This window comes from Oncorhynchus clarkii, chromosome 7 (assembly GCF_045791955.1).
Source record: "Oncorhynchus clarkii lewisi isolate Uvic-CL-2024 chromosome 7, UVic_Ocla_1.0, whole genome shotgun sequence".
NCBI lineage: Eukaryota > Metazoa > Chordata > Actinopteri > Salmoniformes > Salmonidae > Oncorhynchus > Oncorhynchus clarkii.
Genome location: NC_092153.1, coordinates 22,172,506 through 22,186,400, shown reverse-complemented (window position 1 = coordinate 22,186,400; position 13,895 = coordinate 22,172,506). Strand labels below are relative to the sequence as shown.

At 43.5% G+C, this 13,895-nt stretch overlaps 1 protein-coding gene across 2 annotated transcripts in view; it reads left to right on the top strand.

The window, feature by feature from the left end:
* The first annotated feature begins 2,277 nt into the window (after window positions 1–2,277).
* The window catches only part of LOC139413064 (double-stranded RNA-specific editase 1-like), a 70,276-nt gene continuing 58,658 nt past the window's right edge, over window positions 2,278–13,895 (top strand). The window contains exon 1 of one of the 2 annotated variants that reach the window (XM_071160092.1): window positions 2,278–2,561. The gene's annotated coding sequence lies outside the window, so the exon portion shown is untranslated. The remainder of the gene's footprint in view (window positions 2,562–13,895) is intronic. The other variant, XM_071160093.1, reaches the window with a different exon arrangement.

Sequence of the window (13,895 nt, the reverse complement as noted above, 5' to 3'; positions counted from 1 at the left end):
TTTACAGATATTTGAAATAATAGATTGATGTGCAAATGCATTGAACAATGAGCATACTGTAGTTATTAAGTATCATCATATTCAGCTCCAAATTGATAATTCAAATATGCCTAAATTATACACTGAACCAGAATGTAAACGCAACATGTGAAGTGTTGGTCCCATGTTTCATGACCTGAAATATAAGATCGCAGAAATGTTCCATGCGCACTAAAAACATAGTTCTCTCAAATTCTCTGGGGGAAAAAATGTGTTAACATCCCTGTTAGTGAGCATTTCTCATTTGCCGAGATAATCCATCCACTTGACAGGTGTAGCTTGTGCTGGGGACAATGAAAGGCCACTCTAAAATGTGCAGTTTTGTCACACAACACAATGCCACAGTGGCTCAAGTTTTGAGGGACTGTGCAATTGGCATGCTGACTGCAGGAATGTCCACCAGAGCTGTTGCCAGATCATTTAATGTTACTTTCTCTACCATAAGCCTCCTCCAACGCCATTTCAGAGAATTTGTCAGTACGGTATGCCCAACTGGCCTCACAAACCGCAGACGTTGTGTGGGCGAGTGGTTTGCTGATGTCAACGTGGTGAACAGTGCTCCGCGGTGGGGTTATGTTATGGGCAGGCATAAGCTACGGACAACAAACACAATTTGAATGCACAGAGATACCGTGACGAGATCCTGAGGCCCATTGTTGTGCCATTCATCCACCGCCATCTGCATGTTTCGGCATGATAATGCACGGCCTCATGTTGCAAGGATGTCATGGTTCCACCTGTCACCAGAGGGCGACAGACCGTCCTAGAGACATTAATGACATTCAGGTGTGTCCTATTAGTCATTATGATTTCCCTGTTTAAGGAGGTGCGTTTCTGTTGTCCTTTGCAGAAGCTTGAAGTGTTTGCCCTGTACGTTTGTCTCCTAAGTGAGTTTTCGAGACTTAGTGTTTGTTGTTTTTCCCGTGTTACTGTGATCCTTCGGTTACCGTTTCTCAGTAAAGTATTATGTTTGTCCTTAACCACTGATTCCTCGTCTGGTCTTTTCTCTGCACCTGGGTCAAACCTCATCACGTCACAAAGGATCTGTACACAATTCCTGGAAGCTGAAAATGTCCCAATACTCCCATGGCCTGCATACTCACCAGACATGTCACCCATTGAGCATGTTTGGGATGCTCTGGATCGACGTGTACGACAGCGCGTTCCAGTTCCCGCCAATATCCAGCAACTTCGCAAGCCAATGAAGAGAATGGGATCGACATTCCACAGGCCACAATCAACAGCCTGATCAACTCTATGCGAAGGAAATGTGTTGTGCTGCATGAGCAAAAAAGTGGTCACACCAGATACTGACAAGTTTTCTGATCCATGTCCCTACCTTTTTTTTTTTTAAGGTATTTTTGACCAACAGATGCATATCTGTATTCCCAGTCATGTGAAATCTATAGATTAGATTACTTTTTTATTTATTTTTTACTTACTGATTTCCTTATGAACTGTAACTCAGTAAAATCTTTCAAATTGTTGCATGTTGCCTTTATATTTTTTGTTCAGTATGCAATAATTTATGCCTGGTCTCTTCAAAGATAGTTATTTATTATAAAGAATTGTGGAGTTTCACTTGAATTAAACTGAAATTAAATAAATAGAAAAATTAAAGATTATGTGGAGGGAAGGGAACGTTGCCATTTTGCGCATGTGCCTACATGATTGAGAGGATGCGTCACTTAAGAATGATGAACCGTAATTAAGATAAACACAGCCATGGCAATGGAAGAAACATTTCTGCTCTATAAGTTCTTTACATTGAAGGACTTCAAACAGAAGTTCAGGGTGCTGATTTAACAATGTAAGTGTGTTACCACTTTTCACACCAGGAATAATGGCCCCAATTAATGAAGCATTCATAAACCCGTTATAACCTTTTATGAGGTCCTGGGCAAATTGGCTCTGATAAGGCATATAATGCCTCAGAATATACATAGGTAATTGTCTATACTGTTATGAATGCTTTATATATGATGACTTTGCTAATAAAGTATTTGAGAAGCATCTATGCATAGTGCATAACGCCTTTATGAATGCTCTATAAAGACATTTAATATCAGAATAATATAAATTACACGTTTGGAAAGAGTAAAATATTCGGATGGTTGCGTCCAATCGTCGTGCGCAATTCACTTGTCAAAATTCACCAATCACGTCCAATTTATTCGTATCCACCTATTTTTTCCCCCCCCCCCCCCCCTATCCAATCGGGAAGGGCATCGTTTGACTAGTGTCCAATAAGGAAGCAACAGCATCGCTCCAACATTTCTTTATCCAATGAAGTCAGTGCATCTCTTCATTTTTCTTTCTGGCTGCGTAGATGTTGTTTTTTTTGCCTGCCAAGTTTCGCTGCGGTTCATCACTATTGTTGTGCTCGGTGGTATTCAGCGTAAGCGCGCCTGGACACACATCACCCGTCAAGTGTCTAGTGAGCGGGTTTTGACTTATGACGAGGGACTGTAGATTGATCAAACTGTGAGAAGGACAATTCCTCGTTGGTTGCCCCAGATACTGTAAGTACCGGCGTCTTATATGATCTATTGTATACGAGATCAGTCATGTTTTATTCTATTATCCTACGTAGGCAATAGTTTGCCGTCTACATAGCTGTTCAAATAGCCACTCTGGTCAATGCAGTAGCCTAGGCTACACGCTTTGTTTATATTAATGCCCTTTAATAAATTGCATAACCCCCCCCCCCCCCCCCCAACAAAAAAAAAAACCTTCCGAGTGTATTTTGGATTTCACATCGCATGCAGTGTTAAGGCAGCTATTCCCATCACGACAGAGATAGCATCCCCTAGCATCACCATGGGGATCATTTGGCCTTTATTCCAAATAAAATAACTGTTAGGCCTATTAGAAACTTTCAGTCAAATCTCTGTGATCATGGGATGGTTTAATTTTATTTGAAAGGAACCTTGCAACACCTCTTCACCACATAACAGTTCTCTGATACCAGAAGAGGTCCTATATGGCAATTGCATCTGTGGTTTGACTTTCCATAAGGGCATTCTATACATGGCACAGCAGGTGTGGACAAGGGCATACAAGTTTACCTTTCCCTCAATAGGCTACAGTGCTGTATACATCCATGAACAGGATGCTTTGGCAAAGTTATTAGGGGGAAAAACATTCTATTGTCACATACACCTGATAGGTGCAGTGAAATGTGTTGTTTTACAGGTCAGCCATAGTAGTATGGCGGCACTGGAGCAAATTACAATTAAGTATCTTGCTCAAGGGCACACCGGCAGATTTTTCACCTTGTAGCACGGTGATTCAAACCAGCAACCTTTCTGTTAATTGGACCAACACTCTACTGCTAGGCTACAATCCGCCCTATGGCCTAAAAGTGATTGCTGTCCCTTTAGAAAAAAACCTCACCCACATGTTTTTGACATAACCACATGTTATATCCCTAAACATAGGTCAAATGTGTTATTACTAATGTAGGCTATAGCGTGTATAACTCTGCTGAATGCCTCTTCCCTTTGGTCCAGGAGTTGTTTTTTTATTCAAACACTTTTGTTGTCTGTTATTTAAACGCTTTTTGGTTTCATGTTTAGTACATTGAAATGAATCTATTACACTTTCTCCATTTCCCTATAACCAAAAACATGATTGGCTTAGCTTGGGTCAGGTTTAAAGTAGGAAATTAAGACATCACATATGGCAAATAGTTTCACACCCCAAGCAAAGCACCAGTGGACAAAAATGTATGTCCTCTCAGTCAGTCAACCTATTGGCCTTTTGACGGTTCGTGGTTAGTGCCTCGGGCGCCAAACATCCTCAATTGACTTATTGGGTGTTTCAATGTGTTACCAAGGGCAGTGCTCTATGCAAACTGTGTGCGTTTATAAACCTGGTTGAGTCTCTGGTTGGTGAGTAGAATAGTTCAATTGCTTTTATTAAATTGCGTCTTTTATTCTTTTTCGTTTCAGTAGTTAGATTTATCTTTGTAGTTTTACGTCAATAGAGCTTTGATGAGGTATTCACTTTGAGCATAAATATATTTTGATGAATAATACTGGGATCACTGGAAACAATGCCATCAAAGATGTTTCTGATTTAAGTATAGTTAATAGTTAATTGATCAAATTCTTTAATTTATTCATCTTTGTTTATTGTAATTGTTTATTGTAGATTGAAATTGTATTTCATTTTATTTAGAAAAAAAAAAGTTTTTGATAGGGAGTAATGCTGAGACCAAGGTCTCTTTTACAGATGAGCCATGTATACACAGCAATATACACTATACACATCAACATACACATCAATATACACTATACACATCAATATACATATTAATATACACTATACACATCAATATTCACATCAATGTACGAAAAGCAAAACACATCATAGAAAACAAACAATTCTTCACTAAAAAGGTCCACAATTAGCCTATTGATTTGCACTAGAGGCACAAATTCCTAACATTTTTGAGAGCCTTGGAGATTTGAACATTTGATTAAAAAAAATATATAAATTAGAGACTATAGACTACCTAAACATGTTTTGAAAAGTGCTCAAGCTCTCCTCTCCATCGATAGGCACAGAGATGGCCAGCGAAAAGTCCCCTCCACCTACATTCGAGAGGCCTTTTCTGTGATTCTATAAGCCCCTTTAAAGCAGACTAGTGGCAACAAATGAGTGATTTTAGAGCACAAGGATGCTATGGCTAGTCTGGCTTTGGACAAGTAGGGATTAGGGGAGAGGAGAGTGTAGTCAGAAATAGAGGTTATGGATTTGAGGGGAACTTGTGAAGCCTCTCCATCAGTTAATGTGTCTCTCTGACCTTTAACCTCCATAGTGAGCCATTTCTAGTCCTCATCATGATAATGAGACTATCCCTAATATGGGGACCTGCTACTGTGCTGTATAAAACGTTCTCATGGAACAGACATGGAGGAGAAATGATTGTTATTCACTTTGCTGGACATTTGTGCGATTTTTAAAGCGACAACAATACATTTGTCTTGGATGGTGTTATTAGTTGATGCCCCAATAATGCAGAACACATGTACTGTAGGTATTTGCAGCTTAAAGACCAAGGCTTTTATACAGTCAATTAATTAAGTCCCCATTAGTGCTGGGAATTTCCAGGGACCTCGCGATACGATATTATCACAATATTTACAGTGTGTGCCGATATGATATGTATTGCAATTCTCACAATTCTTACGATTCTATGTGTTGTAATTTTATTGCAATTCGATGTTCCAAACATATTGCTCACCATATGTCTGCTACAGACGGACAAGAGAGACCCATGAGAACATTTGTTTTGATCAGTCATGGAAATAGAAGTGCTGGAAACAAATGGGCTCCCTATTTAAAAAAGATGGGGAACAAGCTATACTGGAGATTTGGTGCAGGTACAGCAAACTAGCAAAACAATGATATCGCGATATTGTCACAACGATACGATACATCCTCAAAAAGAATATCCCGCTATGTAACGGGGTCGATTTCTTCTCCACACCACCCATAACAGTTGGGTTAACTGATTATGATGCACCCACAGCGTTTGAAATACTCTGGGCGTAATGTATATTTTCTCTTTATGCCCTGGTATGATGTGCCCTCATGTCAAGTGGATAAAGGCTGTATTGTGTGCCTGAGGAAAACATTACGACTGGTCAAATGGTTGTAGCATTACGTGAGGACATTGACATGGAGCGATAACAGTTCCCCCCCCATGCTGTTCTTAGATCCATTTTGCTGAAGTCACGGATGTATTTGTAGCTGTCGAGAGTGAGGCGACTTGGGGCTTTTTTTTATTATAGGCAAGGCAGCTCCTTGTAACCTTTCAACAGCCTTGCTGATTTGAGGGTGAGGCCAGGCATGGCACAAATGCACAAACACACACACACACACACACACACACACACACACACACACACACACACAGCAGCGAGCAGTAAAATGTGATGAAGAAGAGAAGCCGTGTTGTTTTCCACTCTGTCACACTCGTTGTGACATTTAAATGGCAGGAAATGATTTGTGAGAACAGAACAGTGAATCCGCTGTAATTACTGATAAGAGCTGAGGGGGGGGGTTTGCGAAGGAAAATTCTCTGTCAAACTTGGATCGATTTCTTTTGGAGGGGAGGGGGGAATGTAGGCCTACGACTATGAATTTCAATGTGGTCATATTTCTCAGCATCAGGCCACAGTGTTATAGGCTTCTTCCTATAATTTCTCATAGTGTTTTGTAGGGATATAAGGAAACCTCCGCTCTTTCATTGTTGCACGCTGTTAATAATATAATAATACTATAATCAATGTGACTTGTTTTCTCTCCAATTAATTGTAATTGGGGATTTGTGTGGGTAGGTGGGTGGGTGTGAGTTCGTGTTGGTGACAACAACAGAACTGTTGTAAAGGAATCCATTTAAGCCTCATAGAGATTAGTGTCGCTTGTTAGCATGTTAGCCTGTCTGCCTTGTTCTACAGCCGTAATAATGGACAAATAGAGTTGCTTATCTGCAGGGCTGTGCTGTGCAGTTCTACAGCATGGCCCACTACCTCTTTCTATAACGATTCAAATGGGCCTCCATTATACCGTCTCTCCAATTCAATTGAAGGGCTTTATTGCTAGGGGAAACATATGCCTACATCGCCAAAGCAAGTGAAATAGATAATAAACAATAGAAAATGTACTGTAAACATTTCACTTCCAAAAGTTCCAAAAGAATAAAGACATTTAAAAGGTCATATTATGTACAGTGCCTTGCGAAAGTATTCGGCCCCCTTGAACTTTGCGACCTTTTGCCACATTTCAGGCTTCAAACATAAAGATATAAAACTGTATTTTTTTGTGAAGAATCAACAACAAGTGGGACACAATCATGAAGTGGAATGACATTTATTGGATATTTCAAACTTTTTTAACAAATCAAAAACTGAAAAATTGGGCGTGCAAAATTATTCAGCCCCTTTACTTTCAGTGCAGCAAACTCTCTCCAGAAGTTCAGTGAGGATCTCTGAATGATCCAATGTTGACCTAAATGACTAATGATGATAAATACAATCCACCTGTGTGTAATCAAGTCTCCGTATAAATGCACCTGCACTGTAATAGTCTCAGAGGTCCGTCAAAAGCGCAGAGAGCATCATGAGGAACAAGGAACACACCAGGCAGGTCCGAGATACTGTTGTGAAGAAGTTTCAAGCCGGATTTGGATACAAAAAGATTTCACAAGCTTTAAACATCCCAAGGAGCACTGTGCAAGCGATAATATTGAAATGGAAGGAGTATCAGACCACTGCAAATCTACCAATACCTGGCCGTCCCTCTAAACTTTCAGCTCATACAAGGAGAAGACTGATCAGAGATGCAGCCAAGAGGCCCATGATCACTCTGGAGGAACTGCAGAGATCTACAGCTGAGGTGGGAGACTCTGTCCATAGGACAACAATCAGTCGTATATTGCACAAATCTGGCCTTTATGGAAGAGTGGCAAGAAGAAAGCCATTTCTTAAAGATATCCATAAAAAGTGTCGTTTAAAGTTTGCCACAAGCCACCTGGGAGACACACCAAACATGTGGAAGAAGGTGCTCTGGTCAGATGAAACCAAAATTGAACTTTTTGGCAACAATGCAAAACGTTATGTTTGGCGTAAAAGCAACACCCTGAACAAACCATCCCCACTGTCAAACATGGTGGTGGCAGCATCATGGTTTGGGCCTGCTTTTCTTCAGCAGGGACAGGGAAGATGGTTAAAATTGATGGGAAGATGGATGGAGCCAAATACAGGACCATTCTGGAAGAAAACCTGATGGAGTCTGCAAAAGACCTGAGACTGGGACGGAGATTTGTCTTCCAACAAGACAATGATCCAAAACATAAAGCAAAATCTACAATGGAATGGTTCAAAAATAAACATATCCAGGTGTTAGAATGGCCAAGTCAAAGTCCAGACCTGAATCCAATCGAGAATCTGTGGAAAGAACTGAAAACTGCTGTTCACAAATGCTCTCCATCCAACCTCACTGAGCTCGAGCTGTTTTGCAAGGAGGAATGGGAAAAAATGTCAGTCTCTCGATGTGCAAAACTGATAGAGACATACCCCAAGCGACTTACCGCTGTAATCACAGCAAAAGGTGGCACTACAAAGTATTAACTTAAGGGGGCTGAATAATTTTGCACGCCCAATTTTTCAGTTTTTGATTTGTTAAAAAAGTTTGAAATATCCAATAAATGTCGTTCCACTTCATGATTGTGTCCCACTTGTTGTTGATTCTTCACAAAAAATACAGTTTTATATCTTTATGTTTGAAGCCTGAAATGTGGCAAAAGGTCGCAAATGCTCACTGAGTCTGCACATCATTTTGGGTCAGTCACAGTGGTCAGGTTTTCTGCCACTGTGTACCTAGGGCCCAATAGCATTCTAGTCTGCTCTGTTTTTTTGTTAATTCTTTCCAATGTGTCAAGTCATTTTATTTTTGTTTTCTCATGATTTGGTTGGGTCTAATTGTGTTGCTGTCCTGGGGCTCTGTGGGGTCTATTTGTGTTTGTGAACAGAGGACCGGACCAGCTTGCTCAGGGGACTCTTCTCCAGGTTAATTTCTTCATCTATCCTCCCCTCTCTCTCTCTCTCTATTTATCCTATTTTTAAAAAAATCTATCCTCCCCTCTATTTATCCTTCCCTCTTTCTCTCTACCTTTCTCCATCTTTCCTCCTCTCTCGCTCTCTTTCTCTCTATCTATCCTCCCCTCTCTCTCGCTCTGGCGCTGTCTCCCTCTCCTCCTCTCTCTAGCTATCGGCCCCTCCCCCTCTCTCTATGTCTGTCTGTCTGTCTGTCTGTCTGTCTGTCCTCCCCCCTCTTTCTCTCTCTCTAGCTAGCTAAATATCCCCTCTCTCGCTCCCTCTATCCTCCACGCTCTCTCTTTCTCTTGCTCTCTCTATCATCCCCTCTCTCTCTACGCTTGTCTCTATCTATCGTTCCTTCTCTCTCTCTCTCTCGTTCAATCTGTCCTCTCCTCTCTCTCTCTCTCTCGCTATCTGTCCTCCTCTCCTTTTCCTCAGATAAACACCATCACTGCCACTGCAAAGAGAGAATGCCATCACTTCACTTCATTAAAAGTGATAGTGGCCACTTAGTTCTATTGCCGTCTGTGGAATATCTATGATCGTATATATGGCTGCCATGTTGACAGGTTATGAGATGAAGGTGCAGATGTCTGTGACCTTTTTAGTAGGGTTTTTCTAAAATGACCATCTGGCTAGTTTAACAAAGTATCATCAGAGCTGTGTACGGTGGTCTAGACAGAGCTTAAGACAGTGTGATTGCGTAACCCTCTCAGGACAGGAGCAGTGTAGACCTCCCAACCTCTTGTCCTTCAGAAAGTTTCTCTCCCCTGCAGCGAAGAAAAGAGCGGTGCTTTTGTCCCTTCCCAGCCCCTTGGACTCTCAGCCCTGTCATCAATATAACACAGCTTCTCACTTTTATCCCGCCTGAGCTTCTGTCCAGTGTCCTCTCTCACCTTTCTAGTTTAACTCAAGTCCCTCTTCATATACATGTAGCCCTAGCTATGTGTACTAGCTATGTGTACTAGCTATGTGTACTAGCTATGTGTACTAGCTATGTGTACTAGCTATGTGTACTAGCTATGTGTACTAGCTATGGGTACTAGCTATGGGTACTAGCTATGGGTACTAGCTATGGGTACTAGCTATGGGTACTAGATATGGGTACTAGCTACGGTACTAGCTACGGGTACTAGCTACGGGTATTAGCTACGGGTACTAGCTATGGGTACTAGCTATAGGTACTAGCTACGGGTACTAGCTATAGGTACTAGCTACAGGAACTAGCTATGGGTGCTCGATGGGCAAAATGTTTCAAATCAAATGTTATTGGTCACATACACATATTTAGCAGATCTTATTGCTGGTGTAGTGAAATGCTTGTTTTTTTCCATACCATCTAGATTACTGAAAGGCAAAATGATTCCGTTTATATTCTAAACAAACTGCTTCGCTATTCCGGTCCCCTTGACTTCATTAACTTGCTAAAAGGGAGAGAGCGAGAGAGGGCTCTCTCCTCTATTTGAGGCAATCACATAGGCTAATATTAGTTCTCTGTAGTAACACACAGAGGAACGGCGCAGAGCTACCGACTGACTGACTGACTGACTGACTGACTGACGGCTGAGTTCATCCAGTAACTCTCTGCCAGGCTACACAGCCCGTGGGTCTTTTTAAAAAGACGTTGAATTTCAAGCAACCTTGAAAATATTACACCGGAAATGACTGGAAAACACCTCGGTCCACAGGGGGGGCGATTGTTCGTTATGTGAGTGAATAATAGAAATGACTGTGTAGGACTTTGTGCACACTGTTCTCCTCTTGGTTGAGGACTGGAGTACTGCTGACAAGCTCATTTGGGTTTGAGAGGCCTCTCTCCCCGAAGGCTGGTTCTGGTCCCACTCTTCCCTCCCTGTCTGTCTCTCTCTATATTCCGCCTTCATCTCTCTCCAACACTCTAATCAACTGGGGTACAAAGGGCACTGGTTCATTACTAGATTCCTAAATGTTGTCCCTGCCTGCTGGAGATGCTTGGCCCGAGCCAAGAAACCACAGGATGCCTTTTATGCTGTTTCAATAGACAGGATCTCGCTGTATCTCTCATCTGACCAGCGCTGTTATTACCAAACCAGCACCAGCCACAGACAACAAATATCATGCCATCAGTACGTCATTACAGTCGTTCGGTAGGGTAAACATAGGCTAGACATTATTCCTTTCACGTCTTTGTCATTTTTGGCTCGGGCGAACTAATATGTTCCGTTTCGATATCATGCATGCATAATCTGATCTCCTTCACATAATGAGACGACTAAAGGAGTGTCCTGCGTCACCTCTTCCCTCCTCCCCCCCTGTAACACGGAGCCAGTGCTGTTCACTTCCCGTCTGTCCCCCCCTGTGTTATTATTCTAACACAGGGGTCGTGCCCGCGTCTGTAATATGGTGCTGTGGTCCTTTTAATGATTCATAACCCGTCTCTTTAATAGAGATAGTGAGCAGGCCGGAAGACTGTGCATGCGTGTGTGTGTGTGTGTGTTTGTGTGTTTTACTGTGCCAGTGTGAGGTGTGTGTGTGTGTGTGCGAGCGAGAGAACAGGCCAGGGGACACCGTGCTCATTAAACAGGTCCTCCACACACCTCTCAGATCAACACGATGTTGATTCCCTAGCATCTCAGCAGGTGTCCCTCACACTGTCTGTGTATGTGCGTGCATGCCATTGGGTTTGTTTGTGATGGGAGTGTGAATAAGAATAAACAATGCAAGACATGCATGTGAAAATTCCTGCTTTCTGTGTACTGTTTATCACGTGTGGCGTGAAGCTGTTAGCAAATGATCCTCAGTGGGGTCCCCCGACAATTCAGTCTCAGCAGTCTGGTCTGGACTCTCTCTCTCTCTTTTTCTCTTTCTCTCTCCCTCTCTCGCTCCCTCCCTCTCTCCTGTCTCCATTCCTGTCTTTTTCTCCCTCCCCATCTCTCTCTCTCTCTCTCTTTCTCTCTCTCTCTCCTCTCTTTCTCTCTCCCTCCCTCTCTCTCTTCTGTCTCCATTCCTCTCTTTCTCTCTCCCTCCCTCTCTCTTTTCTCTCTCTTCTTTCTCTCTCTCTCCTCTCTTTCTCTCTCCCTCCCTCTCTCTCTTCTGTCTCCATTCCTCTCTTTCTCTCTCCCTCCCTCTGTCTTCCTTTCTCTCTCGCTCCCTCCCTCTCTCCTGTCTCCATCCATCTTTTTCTCCCTCTCTAGCTCTCTCTCTCCTCTTTCTCTCTCTCTCCCTTTCTCTATCTCCCTCCCCATCTGTCTTTCTCTCTCACTCTTTCTCTCGCTCTCTCTCCCTCCTCATCTGTCTTTCTCTCCCTCCCCATCTGTCTTTCTCTCTCTATCTTTCTCTCTCCCTCCCTCTCTCTTTCTCTCTCTCTCTCTCTCCCTCCCTCTCTCTTTCTCCCTCCCTCTATCTGTATTTCTCTCTCTCTCTCTCTCTCTCTCTCTCTCTCTCTCTCTCTCTCTCTCTCTCTCTCTCTCTCTCCCCCCCCACCTGTCTGTCTCTCCCCCCCCCACCTGTCTGTCTCTCTCTCTCCCTCCCCCTGTCTGTCTCTCTCTCTCCCTCCCCATCTGTCTTTCTCTCTCTCTCCCCTCCTGTCTCTCTCTCTTTCTCTCTTTCTCTCTCTCCCTCCCTCTCTATCCGTCTCTCTCTCTTTCTCTCTCTCTCCCTCTCTCTCTCCCTCCCCATCTATTTCTCTCTATTTGTCTTTCTCTCTCTCTATTTCTCTCTCCCTCTCTCTCTTTTTCTCTCTCCATCCCCATCTCTTTCTCTCTCCCTCCCCCTCTCTGTCTTTCTCTCTCTCTCCCTCTCTCTGTCTCTCTCTTTCTCTCTCTCTCCCGCTCCCTCGCTCTCTATATCTGTCTCTCTCTCCCCCTCCCCATCTATTTCTCTCTATCTGTCTCTCTTTCTCTCTCTCTCCCCTTCCCTTTCTGTCTTTCTCTCTCTCTCTCCCTCCCCATCTGTCTCTCTCTTTCCTCGCTCTCTTTCTCTCTCTTTTTCTCTCTCTTCTTCTCTCTCTCTCTCTCTTTCTCTCTCCCTCCCCCTCTCTGTCTCCATTCTCTCTCTCTCTCCCTCCCTCTGTCTTCCTCTCTCTGCTCTCCCTTCTCTGTCTCCATCTCTCTCTCTCTAGCTCTCTCTCTCCTCTTTCTCTCTCTCTCCCTTTCTCTATCTCCCTCCCCATCTGTCTTTCTCTCTCACTCTTTCTCTCGCTCTCTCTCCCTCCTCATATCTGTCTCTCTCTCTATCTTTCCTCTCCCTCTCTCTCTCTCTCTCTCTCTCTCTCTCTCTCTCCCCCCCCCACCTCTGTCTCTCATGTCTGTCTCTCTCTCTCCCTCCCCATCTGTCTTTCTCTCCCTCATCTGTCTCTCTCTCTCTCCCCCCTCCCCATCTGTCTCTCTCTCTTTCTCTCTTTCTCTCTCTCCCTCCCTCTCTATCTGTATTTCTCTCGCTCTTTCGCTCTCTCTTTCTCTCTCTCTCCCTTTCTCTCTCTCCCTCCCCATCTATTTCTCTCTATTTGTCTTTCTCTCTCTCTATTTCTCTCTGTCTTTCTCTTTCTCTCTCTCTCTCCCTTTCTCTCTCGCTCCCTCGCTCTCTATATCTGTCTCTCTCTCTCTCCCTCCCCATCTATCTCTCTCTCTCCCTCCCCATCTGTCTCTCTTTCTCTCTCTCTCTCCTTCCCTTTCTGTCTTTCTCTTTCTCTCTCTCCCTCCCCATCTGTCTCTCTCTTTCTCTCGCTCTCTTTCTCTCTCTCCCTCCCCATCTGTCTCTCTCTCTCTCTCTTTGTCTCTCTCGCTCTCTCTCTTTCTCTCTCTCCCTCCCCCTCTCTCTCTCTTTGTCTCTCTCTCTCTCCCTCTCCCTCTCTCTCTGTCTCTGTTTCTCTCTTTACCTCTCCGCTGACTGAGAAGATGAAGTATTATAGGCCAGCCGGATCCTCTGTGACAGGGGGAGAGCGATGGCCCCCTGTTCTGTACAGATCCCTCCCAGCTGCCCCTGCACTTGTAGCCATTCAGCCTCAATGAATTATATATGATGTTGGGGTGATATTAATAAGGCCTTTGAGTCTGTGGCAGGCAGCTTGTCTGAAACAGGCCCTCCTGTTTCAAACAGACAGCGTATGGTATCGGAGGACATGTTGGTTGATGTATCCCCATTACAGGGAGATGAATGGCTGATAAGACACCACTATCTACACTCTTAGAAAAAAAGAGTTCTTCGGCTGTCCCCATAGGGTAACCCTTTTTGGTTCCAGGGAGAACCCTTTTGGATTCCACGTAGAAC